Genomic DNA, 20351 nt, shown 5'->3' on the forward strand with positions numbered 1-20351 from the left:
TCCCTGGACGGCCTCCTACGGAAATATCCTTTCCTGGTAAAGGGGCGTCTAAAAGAGGGGTTCGGCAGACTGGGGAACTTCTTTTTATCGTCCCCGGCCTTCTCTAAAAGTTCATCCAGGACGGGCCCAAACAGGTATTCGCCCTCACAAGGAATGGAACAGAGTCGAGATCTGGCCTGGATGCCTCCTGGCCAGCATTTTAACCAGAGAGCCCTTCGAGCTGCATTGGATAAACCTGCGGTTCTAGCCGCCATCCTCGCAGAATCTGCTGACGCATCAGCCAGAAAAGCAGCAGCACTTTGGATAACTGGTAAAGCTTTTCGAATGTATGCTCTTGAGGTTCCATCCTTCAATTGGGAATCCAGCTGATCCAGCCAGACCATCAAGGATCTGGCCGTACATGTGGCCGCTACGGCTGGTCTCAAGGCACCCGCTGACATCTCCCATGTTCCTTTCAGAAAAGAATCCGCTTTTTTATCTAGCGGGTCTTTTAAGGAGGCCATGTCATCGAAAGGTATGGAGGACTTTTTGGAGGCTTTGGCCACTGCCGCGTCCAGCTTAGGGGCCTTGTCCCATTTGGTTACCACTGGGTCATCAAACGGGTACCTTCGTTTGAAGGCGGGTGGCAAAGAACCTCTTTTTTCTGGCTTTTTCCATTCTCTATCTATTAGGTTCTGGACTTTATCATTCAGCGGAAAGGATCTGCGCTTTCTGGGATCTAGGCCTCCGAACATCACGTCCTGTGCCGAAAGTTCCGGTTTTGTGTCTGCTACCCCCATGGTGGACCTTACTGCTTTAACTAACTTATCCATCTGGTCTAAGAGAAAGCAGAAACGGCTCGAGTCTTCCTCTGAAGATGATGAAGTGGAGGCCGAGGAATCTGAGGAGATATCGATTCCAGGTGCGGCCGAAGACTCTGAACCCGAGAGGTTAACATCTCTTCCCTTAGAGGAGTCTTTTTAGATAGGGCCTTCATTTCTGTCCTGATTATCTCCCTCAGGCTTGTGGTGAAGTCTGGTGTTTCTTCCGCCACCTGTATGGACGGGGAAGAGTGTAAGGGCCTGTCAATCTACCCCTAGGGTACCGTCCCCATCCAACCCCTACCGTTTGTCGCACGCAAGGCTGACACAACTTTTTAGGGTGGCCGTCTGGCAAAGGACAATTACAGAGGGCACATTCCCTGTGCTTCTGCTTCCCCGTAGCTTTCCTTGCCTGCGAAAGAACGAAATAAAACACTGCATCAGGGTACATTCACGGAGATCTCTTACCCATGCAGACGAGGCAGGTACCGGGTCACGGAGGGAGGCAGGAGGGTCCTTTAGCCTGGAGGAACTTCTGTGGCTTTGTTCGCCCGTCCGTTTCTTCTTCGGCTGGCCACTCGCATGTAAATTCGCTGTGGCCTGTTTCTCTAGGCGCTCCTGCGCCTCGTCCTGCTGCTCTGTGGGGGCTTCTGTCGAATCCATTGCTGGGCCTTCAGAAGCACCCCAGCAGCGTCACCTCCTGCTTTTAAAGCCTCCCACAGTGTCCGGGTTAGCAGTGCTCTGGCGCGGCACCTCCCCCCTACCGCTGCGTCACTTCCGCCGCGCGATCAAGGCCACGGGAGCGCGCGGAAAGGAGCCGGCACGGCTCCCCCGGCTCCGGAATGCCCGCCGCCCCCACATGCGCCGACCTGCGCCCGCCGAACAGGCGCGACGAGAGAGAGAGAGAGAGAGAGAGAGAGAGAGAGAGAGAGAGAGAGAGAGAGAGAGAGAGAGAGAGAGAGAGAGAGAGAGAGAGAGAGAGAGAGAGAGAGAGAGAGAGAGAGAGAGACAGACAAGCGGAGACCGGGTGAATGCAACAGGGGTCATACTTACCTTGTGCCGGCCCTATGGAGACGGCTGTCCACCGGACCCTCTGCTCCGCCTGCTCCAACCACTGTCGTGGTGACCTACCCGGCCCCACCGTGGCGCATCCAGGGACCCGAGCTTGACCGAGGTAGGAGACCCCCCCGCTACCTGGGTCGGTCAGCCGGCCTGGGAATCCCTCGACGACTCCATGATGGACCATCTGTAGGAAGTCCCGTCCTATAGGAACAGGAAACCAACTGATGCGTGGGAGAGGTGCCGCCCTTTTGTATCTGTAGGTTTCCTGTTCCTGAAGGGCGGATCCCCTCTCAGGTGGTGCCGTCATGGACGACCGATAAATGTTTGTTTCCTTAGGGGTTGAAGTTTTGATTTCTTTAAGTTTACCATCCAACCCAGTCTTTGCAGGGTTTCTGTTATTTTCTCTACTTGATGTGCGCAGTGATGTTCTGAATTGCCAATGACCAAAAAAATCGTCCAAGTAAGGCACCATAATCACATTGTGGATTCGAAGGAAAGCTGTCATTTCCGCTATTACTTTCGCAAAAATCCTTGGCGCTATGGAGATGCCATACGGAAGAGCTGTAAATTGAAAATGCCTGAGGTCGCCCTGGATGTATAGGGCTACCCTCAGGTATTTCTGGTATTCTGGGTGCATCGGGATGTGGTAATAGGCATCCTTCAAATCTATTACGGCCATGAAGCAGTTGTGGTGTAACAGCTTTATGGCCGAAGTCACCGATTCCATTTTGAATGTTTGGTTCATGATCCATTGATTGAGGCGCCTGAGATTTATTATCGTTCTGAAGGAAAGGTCTGTTTTTTTTTTTTATTAGGAAGAGGGGAGAATAGAACCCCCTTCTCTCTTGATCTTTTGGGACCTCTATCAGAACTTGTTTCTCCAACAGTCCTAAGATTTCTGTTTCTATGGCCGATTGCTCTCCTAGTTCCTTTCTGACGGGGGGGTCACCACAAATCAAGCTCTTGGATGCTGGAAGAAAGGGATTTTTAGGCTACTCTTTATAATGCTCAGAATCCAATTGATGGCCGATATTTTCTCCCATTCTTGGGAAAAGAGCCTCAATCTTCCCCCCACAGGAGGGCTGGTGTCATTGCGGGGATTTTTTGGCGGTTGAGGTAGTTCCCCCCAAACATGAACCCTGGTTCTTTTTTTCTCTTGTCGTCCCACCTTTTCCGCTCTCCCGGGGGACGGCCCCGATTGAACCTTCCCCTCCGAAAGGGCGGTCTCCTTTGATCACCCATGAATCTGGGGAAGCCCTTCTTTTTATCACCGGCTTTCTCCAGGATGTCATCCAGGTTTTTTCCAAACAGGAACTGCCCATCACATGGTAACGAGCATAATTTCGCCTTAGATTGAATGTCCCCAGGGCAGCCTTTGAGCCATAACGCCCGTCTTGCGGCGTTCGATAGCCCCGCTGCTCTTGCCGTTAACCTCATCGAGTCGGCGGAGGTGTCAGCCAAGAAGGCGGCAGCTCCGTGTAGCAGGTACATTTCTCCTAATATTTTCTCTTGGTACTTTGGAGACTAATTTTTCTTCCAGTTGTTGCAACCAGACCATTAATGACTGGGCTGTGCAGGTGACGGCTATTGCTGGTTTCAGACCCCCTGCCGCTGCCTCCCAAGTGTGCCTTAGGTATGAGTCCGCTTTTTTATCCAAGGGATCTCTCAAAACCCCTGAATCCTCCAGGGGCAGTGCCGACTTCTTGGAAGACCTAGACACTGCTGCGTCAATCTTTGGGACCTTGTCCCAGACATCCGTGTCTTTAGCCTCAAAGGGGTATCTTCGCTTTGAAGAGGAGGGAAGGCTACCTGACTTCTCCGGTTTCTTCCACTCTCTCTCGATTAGGGCCTGAACCTTGTCATTGACCGGAAAGGTACGCTTCTTCCTTTCTTGCCGGCTGCCAAACATTACATCCTCCAGTGATCTCTCTACCTTCTCCTCCTGCAGGCCCATAGTGGACCTGATGGCTTTAAGGAGAGCGTCCGTATCTTCTACGGGAAAGCAAGGTCTGCCCCCCGTATCACTGTCTGAGGATGAAGATGACCCGTGCTCAACTTGATACTCCGAAGAGGAGGAGCCTGACGAGGAACTCGGGGAGGCTTTCCTACTCTTACTCTTCTTTTTTAATAATTTTTTAAGTGAGCCCTGTACCTCAGATTTTATTATCGATCTGAAGTTTGTTGCCAGGCTCGGCACCTCTTCAGCCATAGTCCGCTGGATACAGCTGACACATAAGTCCTTTTGGTAGTCTTTTGCTAAAGGGCTGTGGCATATGGCACATTCTCTATTTTTCTTTTTGCTTATAGCTTTTTTGCCTCCCTAATAAAAAAAAAAAAAAAAAGACATAGGAAGACCTATTATAATATTGTCTAACTTTCACGGAGATCACTCACCACCCAGGAAAGACGGATACCGGGCTCTGGGGCTGCGAAGGAGCGTGCGCTCTGCACTCTTTTGACCTCGAGGAATCCCTTGATCGGTGACTTGGACGGCTGCTGCTTTTGCCGCTCGAGCGGCTCTTGCGACCAGAAGCTTGCGATGGGGGCAGGGACAATGGGGACGGTGAGCGATCCTCCTGAGACGCCATTGTCACCCCTGCAGCCGCTTCTGCTCCTTTTACCGGTGAGTGAGCCCCTCATTACCCCTCCCCCCGCGACCGCCAGCCGCTTCTCCTGGCCGGAGTCGCGCCCGGCACCATGACCGTCGCGTCCTGATGACGTCAGCGGTCGCGCTCCCAGAATCCTCTGCGCCGCTGACGTCAGACGCCGGTCTCCGCCCCCGGCTTCCCCTGCATGCAGGCGAAGGAACAGGCGCGCGTGCAGGGGGAGGGCGGCACAGGGAGGAACCTCCGAAGGGAGGACATCGGGACGTGCCCGCACGAACCCGGGGCCCGAATCAAGCAAAACCCCGGGGACTGCGCTACCAGCTGCCGACGGCCGGCGTTGCAGGTAAGCCAGCCCTGCAATTTTTACACGCCGGGACGGCCCTGGGTCTTTTCATCCTGACAGGCACCGCCGCTGTCAGAGGGATTCCTTTCCAGGACAGGAACCCAACTGAAGCGGGGGAGAGGTGCCGCCCCTTATGTTTCAGTAGGTTCCTGTCCTGGCGGGGCGGATCCCTCTCTCATGTGGTGCTGTCATGGGTGAAGGGAAAAATTATATACATAAATTTGGTCCACAAGTCAATAGTACAAACCACACACCACCAGATCTTTCATTTACTGTATATACATCTACTCCCTGTACATTTGGATTACAACAAATCTACACCATATGCGTTTGTATAATTTATAGCCTGGCCACTGCATTCATTCACATCCACCGCCCTGACATTAACTCTTTACACTCCATCCATATCAGCCCCTCAGTCCTTTCCTCTCCTATGTATAGCACTCACGCTCTTTTGACATTGCTGAACAGCACAGATCCATTCAGTACCACCATTCAACATCAGAGACACTCACAAATCACTTAGGCTATGTGCACACACTGCAGAATCACCTGCGGGTTTTTCCCCGCGGAACCGCAGGTAAAGTGACCTGCGGTTTCACACCTCTACTATGTTAAAGGGGAGAAACCGCAGCGGAATCCGCAGAAACAATTGACATGCTGCGGTTTATAAACCGCAGGGTGAGCACTGCGGTTTTGAAAACCAATAGGGTTACATGGTACTGTACCATGTCTGCGTAACTGCTGCGGTTCTGCAGGGCCAAAACCGCAGCGGAACCATAGCGTGTGCACATAGCTTTAACCATCTGCTCACTCTACCCTACTTCCAGGGCCGGCCCGAACGTATAGGCGAACTAGGCGGGCACCTAGGGTGCCGACCAGAGAAAAAAAAAAAAAAAAAAAAATAGAAAAAAATTATAAAAAAAAAAAACTCTTTTCAAAAGGCAAAAAGTTTTAGGGATGGAAAGAAAAGTGTACATATTTAAGGGCAAATATGACGCAAGAGAGGTTGGTAGGGTTGGCAACGGTTTCAATAGAATCTGAAGTTGCTAAACAAATTAATCTCGGTGACTTAGTGTCATCCTTTTTTAAAAAAAAGGCAAGGAAACAAAAATTTGAATTACCTATGGTCGTTTTTGTTTTGTGTTATTGATTACTTTGTATATATTTGTCCTCTACAACTTCTCAGAAGATTAAAGAGTTAGGAGAGAGTTAATTAATCATGTTGTGGTTTATTTTGCTCCTAAATTTATATCCCAAGTTTTCATCTACTGCCAAGAATAGTAGGGGCGCAACAAAATAGCTTCGCCTAGGGCGCCGTAATCTCTCGGGCCGGCCCTGCCTCCTTCTCCTAGTCGCAGGAGACATTGCTTCCAACCCTGGTCCCCCATGTTATGGAAAGTCAACCCCCCCCCCCCCTAACTGCTACACTCAAACCCCTCTAATCTTATTAATGTTCCCTGCATGCCTTCTGTCTCTCTTAATTGCACCCTTTGGAATTCTCGCTCAGTGTGTAATAAACTCTCCTTCATTGATGACTTCTTCCTTTCGAATTCTCTTAACCTTCTGGCTCTTACTGAAACCTGGATCCAGCAGTCAGACACTACTGCTGCTCTTTCATATGGGGGGGGGGGGACTACACTTTTCTCATACCCAGAGATCAGACAATAGATCAGGTGGAGGCGTTGGCCTGCTCCCATCACCAAAATGTACCTTTCAGGTTATCCCTCAAGTACCATCACTTGTCTTCCTTTCTTTTGAGGTCCATGCCGTGACTCTACGCCCCCTTCTCCAGGCAAGTGGTGGTGGTGTTTCAACCTCCCGGCCCCTCCCATCAGTTCCTGGATCATTTTGCCACCTGGCTTCCACATTTTCTCTCCTGTGACATCCCCACCCTCATCATGGGCGATTTCAACATCCCCATTGCTCTTCCCCTCTCTATCTGCTACTCACCTTTTATCTCTAACCTCCTCATTCAGCCTTTCGCAGCTTACTAACTCAAACGCATGAAGATGGAAACTCCCTCAACTTGGTCTTCTCCCGGATTTGTGCAGTGGATGATTTCGCAATCTCCCCTCTCCCACTCTGACGACAACCTTCTTTCATTCTCTATCAAGAACTGACAGGCCACTCAATTCACCCCCACTGTCCATATTTATAGAAATACAGGCCATTAACACCCAGAAACTTATGAAGAACTTGCAGTCTTCATTGGCCCCTATTCTCCTCCCTCTCATGTCCTGATTCTGCACTAAAGCATTACAATGAAACACTTCAAAGTGCCCTGGATGAAATTTCACCTCCTATACATAGACCACCACGACACAGACGGCGACAACCCTGCAAACACGCTTCCTGCAGCAGTGCTCCAGGTGCGCCGAACGTCTGGAGAAAATCCAATCTACACGAAGATTTCATCCATTATAAGTTTATGCTCAGAACATGCAACACTGCCCTTCACCTCTCCAAACCAACCTATTTCAACACCCTCATCACCTCAGTCCAATAACTCTAAACATCTGACACTTTTCATTCCCTACTCAACCCAAGGGTGCAGGCCCCAACCACGGAGCTTAGAGCTGACGATCTGGCCAATTACTTCAAAGAAAAAAATTGACCAGATCTGACAGGAAATTCTCCCAATCACCTCATACCATGATTTGTCCTCCCTCCCCCACTGCATCTAGCTCACTCTCTGATTTTGAACCAGTCACAGAAGTAGTGAGCAGGCTCCTTGCATCTTCTCACCCAGCCACTTGCACCAGTGACCCAATTCTGTCACATCTCCAGTCCCTGTACCCTGCTGTCACCGCCCACCTGACAAAAATATTTAACCTCTCTTCTGGTATCTTTCCCTCCTCATTTAAGCATGCCATCATACATCCACTACTTAAAAAACCATCCCTCGACCAAAACTATGCCGCTAACTATAGACCTGTCTCTACTCTTCCCTTCATCTCTAAACTCCTGGAACACCTGGTCCACTCCCGTCTGATCTGCCATCTCTCTGATAACTCTCTTCTTGTCTATCTCCAATCAGGTTTCCGCTCTTTACACTGTACTGAAACTGTCCTCACTAAAGTCACGAATGATCTACTAAAAGCTAAATCTAATGGTCATTACTCCATGCAAAGTCTCTTGGATCTCTCTGCAGCATTCGACAATGTGGATCATCAGCTCCTCCTTACTATGCTCCGCTCCATCAAGGACACCGTTCTCTCGTGGTTTTCCTCCCATCTCTGACCGCTCCTTTACTGTATCTTTTGCCGGCTCCTCCTCCCCACATCTTCCACTTACTGTTGGGGTTCCTCAAGAATCGGTTTTAGGCCCCCTTCTCTTCTTTGTACACTGCCCCTATTGGTCAAACAATCAGTAGATTTGGTTTCCAGTACCATCTCTATGCTGATGACACCCAATTATACACTTCTCCTGACATCACGCCTGCCTTTCTAGAAAACACCGGCGATTGTCTTAACGCTGTGTCTAACATCATGTCCTCCCTCTATCTGAAACTGAACCCGTCAGACTAAACTCCGTGTTTCCTCCCTCTACTAATGTACCTATGCCCAACATTGCCATTTTTGTGTGTGGTTCCACTATTACTATCCAGCAACATGCCCGCTGTCTTGGGGGGTGTCATACTCCGAGCTTTCGTTTGCCCCCCACATCCAATCATTGGCTTGCTCTTGTTATCTGCACTTCAAAAACATTTCTAGAATTCGACCCTTTCTTACTTTTGTCTCCGCAAAAACTCTCTTCTCGTCTGGACTATTGTAACTCTTCTAATCGGTCTCCCTCTTACCAAATTCTCCCCCCTACAATCTGTCTTGAATGCTGCAGCCGGGATCATATTACTCACCAATAGTTACACCGATGCCTCTACCTTGTGCCAGTCATTACATTGGCTACCCATCCACTCCAGAATCCAATACAAACTTATTACCCTCACCCACAAAAGCACTCCACGGCTCAGCACCACCCTACATCTCCCTTGTTTCAGTCTACCACCCTACCCGTGTCCTCTGTTCTGCTGATGACCTGAGGTTAGCATCCTCAATAATCAGAACCTCCCACTCCCGTCTCCAAGACTATACACGTGCTGCGCCAATTCTTTGGAATGCACCTCCCAGGTCAATACGACTAGTCCCCAAAACGCACTTACTCAGACTGGCCTACCGCCTCAACACATTAACCTAACTATCCCTGTGTGGCACAGTCAAAAGTTTTACCATAACCAGGTTCCCCGCATCATGTTCACACACGCTTTATGCATCTATTAGCCCTCTGTGTCTGTATTGTTACACACTTAACATTATGGCTGTTACCACCCACCTTTCGTGTCTACCTTTTTATTCCCTCAGATTGTAAGCTTGTGATTATTGCTATGCTGTAATGTCTATTGTCTGTACAAGTCCCCTCTGAAATGTAAAGTACTGCGGAATATGTCGGCGCTATAGAAATAAAATTAAATCATCATCTTCTTACATGAAGGGCAGGTAATTCTGATCTCATTCCTCCAGCCTTGGTCCCTTCTACGCAAAGAAGGAAACAATTCTGTTACGTGTAACTATACTTATTATGGGATGAGACATAGTGTTAGACAACTTACCATCCAATGTTTTTGGGATATCTCGATTCATAGACTCATGCTTTGTGAGAGGTTGACAAAAGCTGTTGGTAAACTAAAACGAGACCACAACAGCATGGAGAAAAAAGGAAGATTTTTTTTCCAGTCTTAAAAATAATGCAGATTCCTGTGAACAAAACACAAGTTATTACATCACAAAAATAGATTCCAGTAAAGAGTAAATATTAATGAGCTGGAGACTGAAAAAAAAAAAGCTAATTATGATGCAGACATCGACCGCGGGTGTGATGTCGTTACCTGGCACCCGTAGTCTGGAGATTTACCATCACATCAGCCAAGGGGGTGCTGTCTCTTAAAGGGGTAGTGTGTCTCTGCTGTCCATAGCAATGTCAGCCCCTTACATGCCTCCCTACTTAAAGATGGTCGTCCTGGGCCATCACAGCATCAAGGTTGCAGTGAAATGAAACTTGCAAAGCGGGAACAGAACCTATAGAGGGAATAAAATCAGTAAAACAGATAGAGAACACTGTTCTCTGTATCGGACTGGTGGAAACCCTGCAGTAGACCTCTGGGATCTCCGGAGCTCTTGACTATCTTCCAGAGGAACACTTGCTGCAGGAGTTGTAGTAGGTTCTTTTCGGGATTCGTCGTCACATTCAAGAGATTACCTTCTCTGTGCGCCTGAGGACCCCCCACGGTGTCAGGGCCAGTCCACCATTCATCATTGATTTCATTAGCAGGCAAGACAGGTTCAGGAAGTGGGGCAGCGCCTTCAGGCAGAAATGGTACAGAACGGGCATCTGACCGGCATTTCTGCAGCCTATTTCTGTGGAGCACTCTAGGGTCAAATGCCCCATTCTCAACCTACACCTTGTAGACTGGACCATCAGCATACACTTGCTCAATGACTTTGTAAGGCTGTACTTCCCTTCTCTCGCTTTGTTTACCCTTGGGGCGTTTCTTCCTGAACTAATACTCGGTCCCCGGGCCGGAGCGGTATCTCTTGAAATCGGTTTACAGCCCGTATGTTCTTTTGTCCTGTAGCTGCTGACTCAACCACCGTATTGTTTGCAGTAGTTTCCGATGTTCTTTGACCCATGAAGTGATGCTTCGCTCAATCAACTCCTCTGGCTATTCCAACTTCAATTCAATGATCTCTCGTCCAGCTCTTCCAAACAGCAGCAGATAGGGGGTGTAACCCGTGGTGGAATGGACCCGATTGTTGTAGGTCCAGACCAACTCTGGCAGGAAATCTGGCCAGCATGCCTTCTTGTCCTCTAATGCCCTCAGCATTTGAAGTGAGGTTCGGTTGAAGCGTTCACATGCTCCGTTGCCTTAAGGATGGTAAGGGGTGGTCCGGGACCGCTCGATGCCGTACAAACGATACAGTTCTTCCATCACCTTGCCTTGGAAACGTGCACCTTGGTCAGAGTGGATGCGCTTGGGGCACCTATACTCGGATGAAGTCTTGACAGATGGCCCGTGCCGCCGACTCGGCAGTCTCATCTCCAGTCGGGGTGACTACCGCAAACTTGGAGAAATGGTCGGTCATCACCAAACAGTACTGTGGACCCCGGGCTGAGTGTCCCAAGAGGAGATAGTCGATCATCAAGACTTCTAGCGGTTCCTTAGCATGCATGGTCTGGATGGGTGCCCTTTGTTCAGTACTCTTAATGAGGTCGCATACCCGACATTGCTGGCCAACCTCTTCTAACACGGACTCCAACCAAGGGCAGTACACATGCCGCTGTAACCACTGGTAGGTCTTTGTGGACCCGAAGTGGGCTCCAAATATGTGGGCATCTTTAGCCACTTCTTGGGCCATTCCTCCTGAGATGACCTGCCACCTTAATTCAGCATCTTTCGGCTGTTGCCTCTTGCGATATAGCACCGATTCTCGCACCTCCAGCCTATCCCACTGTTGTAAGACACTCTTCATCTCAGCGTCCAGACTTTCTCTCTCGTTTGCCTGGCTTCTGCGCTAACCAGTATTTAATCTGTCTCAGCCCTCAGTCTTCATCTTGAACATTTCCCCACTCTTCATTGGTTCTCCCCAGAGTTTGGGGTAGTGCGCAGGCCTCCCTACTTGACTGGACCACAACCACTGGGGTCTTGAACTTACAGAAGTCTGGGGTTTCTTCCTCTTCAAGTTGTTCATCGACATCCCCCACTGGAGTTTCCACAGTCACTCGTGACAGACCATCGGCATTTGCCTTTTCCGTAGCAGAGCGATAACGGATCGTAAAGTCAAACTTGGCCAGGCGAGCCACCCACCATTGTTCTAAGGCCCCCAATTTAGCATTTTCAAGGTGGGCCAAGGGATTATTGGCCGTTCGAACTTGAATCTTGGTCCCTGCCAGGAAACCCGCAAACTTCTCTGTCATGGTCTACACGAGGGCCAGGAGCTCTAACCGGAAAGAGCTGTAATTATGGGGGTTTTTCACTGTCTCGCAGGGACCTACTGGCATACCCGATGACTCATGTCCATCCTGTATTTGGGAAAGTACTGCACCGAGTCCATGAAGGCTACCGTCTGTGTACAACAGGAACGGTTGATCAAAATCTGCGTAGGCCCAAATCAAGGCTCAAGTAAGGGCATTCTTTATAGCCTGGAAGGCCTCCTCTCGACTCTGGTCCCAGGGGATGCACTGGGTCTTCGGCACTCCGGCGGTCCCCCTCAGCAGTTCAGAGGACCTGCCACCTTTGCGAAATCTTTGACAAACTGTCGTTAGTACCCGGCGAGTCCAAGGAAGGCCTGGAGTGCCCGCACGGTTCGAGGAACTAGCCACTTCTGGATAGCAACCACTTTTTCTGGTGAAGGCAAAACTCCGTCTTGTGACACTATGTGGCCCAGGTACCCCCTCTCTCTCGAAGAGGTGGCACTTCTTTGGCTTCACCTTCAGGTTATGAGCCCGCAGTCTTCCGAGTACCTGTCCAAGCCGGAGAAGATGGTCTTCGAACGAGGCAGAGAACACAATGATGTCATCAAGGTAGATCAGGGTAGCCTCAGGCTATGTGCCCATGTTAGCGTTTTAAAACTGACACAAAACTGGACTTCTTCCCAGAAAACCTGTGTTTTTCCCCACGCGTTTTTGCACAAAAGCCGCGCGTTTTTGATGCGTTTTTTTCCGCGCGTCTTCTGGACTGAAGCTGAAAATAATGAGCATGCTGCATTTTTAGCCGCCAAGTGTTTCCTATGCGGAAAAAAAAAACCGCATCAATTGGCACAAAATGCATTAAAATGAATGGGATGCTTATTTTAAGCATTTCTGAAGCGTCTGATCCAGCACAAACGCTTCAAAAATGCAACATGGGCACACAGCCTCAAAGTTTAAGTCTCCCAAACACTTTTCCATCAGCTGTTGAAATGTGCCCGGAGCATTGGGGAGCCTGAAGGGCATCCGGTTAAACGCGAACAATCCCATAGGGAGGATGAAGGCAGTTTTTTCCTTGTCTCAGCCACTTGCCATTATCCGCTTGCTAGATCCAAGGTGGAGAAGTACTTGGCTTTCGCCAACGCTGTCAATGATTCCTCGATGCGGGGTAACGGCTATGAGTCTCGCACAGTGCAGGCATTGAGTTTCCTGTAATCTACACAGAACCGGATGGTCCCATCCTTCTTGACTAGCACCACCGGTGCCGCCCAAGGGCTCTGACTACTCTGCACGACTCCTGAATCCAGCATCTGCCTCAATAAGGTCTTCACCTCTTGGTACATCTTGGGTGGGATTTGCCAGTATCGTTCTCAAATTGGACGAGCATCCCCAGTCGGTATCTCGTGTGTGATCGCTTCGGTACAGCCAAAATCTTCGGCTTGACGGGCGAATGCGGCCTGATTTTCTCACAGCATAGCTTCTATCGCCCGCACACGCTCAGGGCCAAGAGCCTTCACATCCACTTCCATTTGGTCAAGGATGATCCGCCAATTCCACTCTGGGGATGGCTTCTCTTCGGGCCCCGCAGCAACTGCCAGGGTCCACCTCACACCTTCAAATCGGCAATAAACACGTCTTCTGACTCACCACTTCGCCCTTGTGTAGTTACACCCGGGCCAGATCTGTCCCCCGGGTCCATGTTCAAAGCTCTTATGGGGACGTGTCCTTGCTGGACCACAGCTATCGTACGAGCTATCATGACTTCTTGGCCCACTCCTCCGCCTACCACAGGCTGAACTATCACCTCCAGCCCATCAAGGTTATACTGTAATATATGTAATACTTTCTCGCTTGGGAGGCAGGATTCCAGACTCCTTCCCAGGGGCCCTGATGACCCCTACCGCATGATAAGACGGCACACTCTTCTGCGTCCCACAGACATGGATTAATCACTGAAGGGCTTCTTGAGTAGGCTTGTGTGTGGCAGCCTTCTCCCAATAACTGGGTCCCCGTTTGGTGAACATTATCTGATAGAGTTATCATAGGATATTCATTCCCAGTACTACAGGCACATCTTTGATGGGCTCAAGGACTAGCAGGGTCCCTTTCTTTCCTACAGATTCGAATATTCATCCACACGACCCCTGTGACCGGGATCGGCTGTTGATTGGCAGCAAACAACCAGATCAATGTCTCCTCTTGCTTGGCCAGGGCTTGAAAATGCTGTTTGAAATAGGATTCTGGCATCGTTGTCACTTGTGAACCAGTATCTATCAAGCAATCCACTGGAATGCCCTCAAATTCAGCACGCAGGATGGGACTCCCAGCAATCAGGTGTTTATTATGATTAGGAGCGGCCTCTCGTCTCGCTTCCCCCACAGAGTGCCAAGTTACTGCGGAGGTTGGTAGTTTAACGGCGGCTGTTGCTGGCTTTGAGCACAATTCCGGCAGTCCCTGGCAAGGTGCCCTTGTCCTCCACATTCCCAGCATTGGATGCCTCCTTCTCCAAGGGGCACCCCGAGCCTGTTTTCGTGCCTCTGATGCCTGGCGAGGGGGAGCTTGCACCCACTGACCCCTTAAAAGTCGGGCCGAAGGGTGGTTATATGAGTGCGTTGAGAGATTGTTGTTCTCCCATTCTTTGCTCCATCCAGGTTAAATTTGTCTTGCATACTGACAAGAGACTGCTGCAAGTCGTACACTACCTGGACCAGCGCCTCCCGATGATTTGGATCTCCTCTGGTATTGGCACCCTGGTCACGCATCACAGACGCGTAACTGTCTTCCTTGTGTCGGGCCACTGCTTCTGCCAGGATTTGACGGAATGACTGGCCACTGCTACTTCGGCCGCACGGCTACTGTGCTCTGTCTATTGCAGCATATCCTAAGACCTAAACTTGTGCGCACACAGGGTTAACAATCACTGTAAAGTTGATGTCTCAGTTCCTTCCTGGGGGGGGGGGGCGCTGCAGTTCTCTGCAAGATGATGCGATGTCCTCCATGGAAGCTCTGTGCACACCGTGGTCTTGTCCTCATGTGATGATTCCGAACCTGTTCCTAGAAATGGTGAACTCCCTCTTCTGAATTCCTTCCTTGTAGATCTTCATGGCTCCTCGCAGTAAACCACCTTCGCTATCACCAGAAGGGTATACACAATCCCACAGGTTCAGTCAGTTCTAAGCTGCACGTTTTTTCTCCTCACGTCAGTCTCCTGCAGACTCCCAGCTCCAAACACTCACTGGGAACCAGCCCCTCCCCTCTCCATAGCTGGATTAGCAAACCAAAGCAGTCTTTTGAAGGGTAGAATCGAATGTACCATCGCATCAGCCAAGGGGGTGCTGTCTCTTTAAGGGGTAGTGTCTCTGCTGTCCATAGCAATGTCAGCCCCTTACAGTGGAGCAGGGTCCCGGCTGGAGGAGGAAAGAGTGGAGTGTTGCTGCAGGCCGCAGGGGGTGTTTGGATGTGCGGCATGCCGCTGCAGGTGGTGTCTGGTGCTGTGGGGGCTCTGCCAACATTGTGAAAGGCCAGAGCGGTGGACTCCTCGAAAATTGCTGCCGGGCGGCACATGTGCAAATCTTGATGCAGAGACCTCCATCTGCACATGTGCCACCCCCAGCAGCCATTTTTCTCAGTCCACCGCAGAGGAAGACATGGAACTGTGGGGGCTCTGGCCTTTCACAAAATGTCAGAGCCCAACGCAGCAGTGGACACCACCCTCAGCGATGTGCTGCACACCTGAACACTCCCTCATCCCAGCCTGCGGCAACGCTCCACTCTTGCCTCCTCCGGCAGCGACCCTGTGACCCCACTTCACTGCAGCCACCATCCCCGGTAAGCAACAAGGCACATTGATTATAGGAAGCACCACTATTTTATGTTAAGAAAAAAAATGATGTTTATTTTTCTCAAAATTTGGGGTGCATCTTATAATCCGGAGCATCTTATAATCCGAAAGACAGTACATGATACAAGCCACTCTGATCCAAGTCCTAAGTGTTCTCCAGACTTAGACCTTTCTTCCACAAAAAAAAAAAAAGGGGAAAATAATGAATTCTATGTTGCGTGTAATATTCATATTAAATCACTTACCATCTGGTGTTTTTGGGAGTATGTTTATTATAACCTTTCATGGTACATGTTGACCAAAGCTGATGGTAAACTAAAGAGAAACCAGAACAGCGGGAAGTTAAAACACTTTACAGTCTTATTATATTAAATGTGGTTTTAATATATGCACAGCTCCCTTACCTGATCTGGAATTCAGAATGATCTTTTCCACTGTCCACACCATCACGTTGGTGCTTTATTGTAAGTACTGGTGACGGCATAGAGCTGGAGTGGAGCCATCTACAAACACAGCCCTTATGAAAGATGTGATTGCATGGAAGGACTGTGACCTGTTCTCCAATCTTTCAGTCATACAGATTACACATGACTGGACCTCCTCCTGTGGGCTTACCGCCTTTGTTGGGAGAGTCGCAGGTTTCTTCTGTCAAACCAAGTAATCCACCCCACTCACACAGGTAGACTTTGTGCAGGTGGAATCGCCTGTGGCAGTGGTGGTGTCATCATACCTACTTCCTGCAGTTGAATGAGTTGGAGCGGACGGCTGCCATCCCTGCTGCTCTCTCCTGCTATTCTGGAGGGCACTGTAGGGGCTGGTTTTAGAGGAGTGGCTTTTTTTCTCTGCTCTCTTCTTGTCCCCTACGCCATGGAGGATCTCTGGCACATCTCCCTCTTCTCAGTGACAGCATTGTTGGCACTCTGACGTCCATTGCCGGTAGAAGGTCTTTCCTGATCTTTGATGAGACCTCCTCCATCTTTGGATAATTATGGCCTGATCTTTAAAAGAAAAAAAAAAAAAAAAAAAAAAAAAAAAAAAAAAAAAAAAAAAAAAAAGAAGAAGAAAGGGAGGATATATCAGAACTAATCCCAATTTTATCAAACACTTTTGGTCTATAGCGATGGGCCCTTCTGCGGCATTTAGGGAGAGGGCAACCCTAGAAAGGGTTGCCTTTATTTTGGACTTTGTAAACCTACACTGTGTCCTAAATGTGGCCAAGCATATCCCAGAGATAGCTCTATATGATGTGAACAATGTCTATCTCCCCCAAATATTTCACTTACCTCGGTTTTCTGGTCGTCGCAGCCATGCCTCATTGGCAGTAATCAACTGACGCAGTTCCCAGACACTCATGGTTTAGGTGCCTGAAGCCGATTGATGCAAGTATTAGAGAACGCTTTACATAGGATCTCATGGTCTCCTCTCAAACCCTGAGCCACATCGGTTTGGGTCCTGTATTTACTTAAAAAAAAAATCTTAACCCTTTACCAGTCCCCCTCAGCCCAGCTAAAAATTAACAGCTCCCTTTCGGCCCCCTTTACTATAAAGAATGGTACTCAACAAGGTTGCCCCCTTTCATTAATGTTGTATAGCCTGATAACGGAGCATCTTATGGAGTCCATACGTGCTAATCCTGAAATACAGGGAATCAAAATAGCAGGTTCAGAGTACAAGTGTTCTGCATTTGCTGATGACCTGCTAATTTATTTAACTGATCCTCAAAACAGCTGCCATATTATGGCAAAGATGTGAGCTCACATCAAAGGGAGGGAGTCAGACATCGGCGTAAGTGAATGCCCAATGTCGGAAAGTGGTTAAAGAAATGTACAGAACCTGTTTCTTTAGTGATCTATTCAGATTTAAATGGACTTTTAGGGGCCTATATGAGAAATTCCCAAAAGTAATACCATTTTAAAAACCGCACCCCTCAAATACTTCAAAACTGCAGTCAGTACATTTAACTCTCCAGGTGCCTCACAAGAAGCTCACCTTGCGTCATACTCTGTAGTGCAGACCCATGCCTTTCAGCATCAGCTTTGCGCATGCATTGATGCTCTTTTGGGTGGGATCTTGACTGACATCTCTTTCTGACGGTATTGGCTTCACGCTGCAATTGAAGGTGCAGTTCTGTAACCTATGAAACTTTAGAACTTCTTGCATTTTTTTGCCCGAGATTCCGCCTCAGAATGTACTTGCTGGCGTTTGTAAGGCATTAATATGGAACAAATAAGGTTGTAAACTTTTTTTTTGGAAGTTTACATTATATTGCAACAATAGCTGATACATAAATGTATTTATTCAATAAATTCCCCGTAAAAGACTGATAAAACAACCCCCCCCCCCCCCCCCCTCCAGTGTGTGGCATTTCTTTATGTTGGTTGATGCAGGGTCTTATGCCCGTTTTCCTCCCTTTTAATTTTTTTTTTTTTTCACCACTCTCAGACTTTGGAGGTTGAGTGTTACAGTTCAATAAAATGGCTCAAGTCAGTTAATGTCAGCGCCTACTGCGATCTATGACACCATTTTATTGAAGTCATGTACTGTGCTTGCGCTAGCTATAGGCAAAGTGGCCGGTGTGTGCACACTGCTATGTTGACGTCGTAACAGAATTCTTCAATAAAATGGGGTCGGAGTCAGTGTGCGCATACCGCGCTATTTAGCACCATTTTTATGATAAAACCGTCTGCGAATTCGCATATACAGCATCTTCAATAAAATGGTGCATGATCACGGTATGCGCACGCGCTGACTCTGCCTTTACTGACCTAATGTAGTACAACGTCAACACAGCAGTGTGCACGCTCTGGTCATAAAGATAATGGTGACGTCCGGGGTGTGCGAACTGCTTTGTTGATGTTGTAGCACAATTCTTCAATAATTGAGAAAATAGATATCCGGCACCATTGTGTGGAAAGATACCCTGAATGTCTGCACATATATTTTTCACATTAATAAAAAAAAACCCCTAACTCCTAACTAACCCTAACTCAACCCTAACCCAACAAACCCTAAACCTAACCAATGTACAACAAAAAAAAAAATGCATACATGCGCACACCAATAGAATTACAATGGGTGTCTTGCTGAAAAAAAAAAAAAAAAAAAAACATTGCATACGCTTTTGGGGGGGGGGGGGCAAGTCGGACGCACAAACAATGAAACAAGATGCATTTTGTGCGCCCAAGTGCACACTACAAAAAACACATGCACACAAAAACGCATACAAACGCATGGGTATGCGCACATAAGCGCATCCCATGCAAAATATAGGGAAAAAACGCATGCGTTTTTTAGCGCTAAATAACAGCGCAAAACGCAAGTGTGAAACCAGCCTTAGAACAATGGAGAAACAGTTGGGACAAGAGCATATCATCTTACAGACTGGATTCTGAAGGGGATTAATGTTTAAGATGTTATGGGTCGCCCGCCAGAGGGCCGTGGGGAACTCGGAGCCGGGCCCATTGATCTCAATGGGAAGTGTCACGGCAGCGGTGACCCGGTCCGTGGCCCTGGGCGTCCATTGTAAAAGGGGAATGTTGAGCGTGTGGAAGATGATTAAAGTTTATAATGATTCATGACGCCACCTGTGGTGTTCGGCAATGAAGATGTTAAGCCAACGCTGCAGACAGATCCTCTGGGACAGATGGTGTGGTGTATCAATGATGGTGTAGCCCTCCACAGGCAGGGCTGTAGTCCCAGAGCAGTGTAGATGGAGAGCTGGTGATGAGAGCATAATGGTGCAGTGCTCAGCACAGATGTAGCAGTGGTGAGTGGGTTGGCGCAGGAATAAGCAGACGACACCAGGGCATGTAGTTCCAAAGCTTTACTCACAGTCTGTTGTGCATACAGGTGCCCGCATCCGTGCCGTGTCCTCCAGGTCAGGGGCTCAGCCAACCTCCAGGCAAGATGAAGTACTCCGTTCCAACACTCCGCCAACATATGTGCCTTTTCTGAACGTCTCCCTTCTAGCGCCTATTTGAAGTACTCTCAGTACCGAGTTACACTGCAGTTCCTCCTTTCAGATGTTCTTAGAACTCTACTTGTACGGCAGATAGCTGTAGCCTGCTTCGGGGACTCCTTGCTACCAAGTCCCGGCTCACTCGCGTTGCTGTTGTGCCCCCAAGTCTTGTGTGGGAATAAAGTGGTGACAACTTCTATTCCTCCGGTGTCTGCTGCAGGACCATTAGTATCCATACAACCTCGGGGACCAGACCCCGGCCATGCGCTTAGAACTTGAGGAAGGGCTCTGCTCTAACCCTAATACTTAGTTCTCTTCTTCTCCTCACGTTCCGTACAAATCAATCTTTCTTATGGAGAATTAGGCTTTCTGAATATCTCTTTCCTGTGCCAGCAGACCCAGATCACTGAGGTCTGCTGCAGCACTTCCTTCAATCCATCCCACTCGGGATCCTCTCTCTGACTCTAAGGCTATGTGCCCACGTAGGAAGGAAGTGCTGCAGCACTCTTTTTTGCCACATACACAAGGACACCATGCCAAAATGGAAACATGCAATAACACTAAACCCAAAACCGTGTCTTCATTATGAATATCTATTCAGAGCACCACATTTAAGTTACTGTGCACAATCCTGCTGACAGGTTCCTTTATATTCATTTGGACAGTAGAATTTAAAGGGGATAATAGCAGTGATCAGAGCCCCTCTGATCACTGCTATTACAGGCAGATGCCAGCTGTATAACAGATGGCATCTCTCTGGTTGGGTGCAGGCTCAGCT

At 48.8% G+C, this 20351-nt stretch overlaps 1 long non-coding RNA gene across 1 annotated transcript in view; it reads right to left on the reverse strand.

Moving 5' to 3' along the window:
- The window catches only part of LOC141095297 (uncharacterized), a 45314-nt gene that overhangs the window by 22281 nt on the left and 2682 nt on the right, over nucleotides 1-20351 (reverse strand). Inside the window, exons 3-6 of the long non-coding RNA XR_012233352.1 lie at nucleotides 17605-17722; nucleotides 16020-16613; nucleotides 15861-15930; nucleotides 9421-9565 (exon numbers count right to left, since the gene is read on the reverse strand). This is a non-coding gene — a long non-coding RNA (uncharacterized lncRNA). The remainder of the gene's footprint in view (nucleotides 1-9420; nucleotides 9566-15860; nucleotides 15931-16019; nucleotides 16614-17604; nucleotides 17723-20351) is intronic.

This window comes from Dendrobates tinctorius, unplaced genomic scaffold, assembly GCF_039654945.1.
Source record: "Dendrobates tinctorius isolate UK_male_01 unplaced genomic scaffold, ASM3965494v1 ptg000069l, whole genome shotgun sequence".
In the NCBI taxonomy this organism is placed as follows: Eukaryota; Metazoa; Chordata; class Amphibia; order Anura; family Dendrobatidae; genus Dendrobates; species Dendrobates tinctorius.